Source organism: Cryptomeria japonica, chromosome 4, assembly GCF_030272615.1.
Source record: "Cryptomeria japonica chromosome 4, Sugi_1.0, whole genome shotgun sequence".
Lineage (NCBI taxonomy): Eukaryota > Viridiplantae > Streptophyta > Pinopsida > Cupressales > Cupressaceae > Cryptomeria > Cryptomeria japonica.
The window spans coordinates 168,535,203-168,536,753 of NC_081408.1; positions in this window are offsets into that span (position 1 = coordinate 168,535,203).

Here is a 1,551-nt window from a genome sequence, read left to right on the forward strand (position 1 = left end):
TCTCTCCCATTATCTCCCATTATCTCCCTCTTTCCCTCCTACTCCCTTTCTCTTTCTCTCTGAAGTCTTTCTCTCTCTTCCCCCCCTCTCTCTAATTCTCTTTCCATCTCTCTTTCTCTTTGATTCTTTATCTCTTAAGTCTCTCACCCTCTCACCCTATATCTCTCCATCTCACTCTCCTCCTCTCAGATGTATCTCTTTCCCATTATCTCCTTCTCTCCTCCCCTCCATCTCTCCCTTTCTCATTATTAGTCTTTCTCACTCTCTCACTCTCTCACTCTCTCCATCTCTCTCTCTCTCTCTCCCTCACTAGTCTCTTACTCTCCTTCCATCCATTCCTCCCTCTCACTTAGGCTCTCTCTATCAGTCACTCTCTCTCTCTTTATCTCTCACAATCCCTCCATCCACCTCTTAGGTATCTCTCTCTCACCATCCCTTCCTCTACCTCTTAGGTCTCTCTCTCTCACACAATCCCTCCATCCACTTCTCTGGTCTCTCTCTATCTCTCCACTCCCTTTCTCTCTCTCTCTCTCCTCCTCTCTCAAGTCTCTCTCTTTCTCAGGTGTCTCTATCCCATTTTTTCCATTCCCTCCCTCCCTCCCCCTCCCCCCCCTCTCTCTCTCATGATCCCTCCATCCACCTCTCAGGGCTCTCTCTTTCCCTCTTAATTCTCTTGATCTCTCACTTTCTCTTTCCCTCTCTCTGTTACCTCCCTCTCTCTCTCTCTTCCTCTTCTAGGTGTCTCTCTCTTTCTCTCTTTCCCTCTCTCCCCCCCCCTCCCCTCCCCTCTCGCTCTCTCTTCCTCTTTATCTCTCTCAATTGTTCCTATACATTCTCTCCCTCCCTCTCCCTTTCTCTCAGTCTCTCACAATCCCTTCATCCACCTCTTAAGTCTCTCTATATCTCTCCCAATCCCTCTCTCTAGTTCTCTCTTTCTCTCTTTCCATATCTCCCTCACCCTCCCCCTCCCTTTTCTCCTCTCTCTCTCTCTCTCTCTCTCTCTCCTCTCTCTCTCTCTCTCTCTCTCTCTCTCTCTCTCTCTCTCTCTCTCTCCCTTTTCTTCTCTCAAGTGTCTTTGTCCCATTCTGCCCATTATCTCCCTCCTCCCTCTCTCTGTGCTATTCTTTCCCTCTTCCTCCCCATCTCCCCCCTCTTCCTCCCCATCTCCCCCCCCCCTCTCTCTCCCCCTCACTTTACCTTTCTCTCTCTCTCTCTCACACTCTCTCTTGGGTCTCTTTCTCTCCATTCTTCCTTCTCCCCCTCCCGATCCCTTTCTCTTTCTCTCTCAAGTCTCTTTCCCTCTCTCCCTCCCAGTCCCCTTCTCTCTCTCTCTCAGGTGTCTTTGTCAATTCTTTCCCTTCTCCTACCTTTCTCTTTTTCTCTCAAGTCTCTCTCTCTCTCTCTCTCTCTCTCTCTCTCTCTCTCTTTACCTCTAACTCTCTTTCCCTTTCTCCCTCCTCCATTCTCTCCCTCCCGCTCCCTTTTTCTTTCTCTTTCTCTTTCAAGTATGTTTCCTCTCACCCTTTCTTTCTCTCTCAAGTCTCTCTCTAT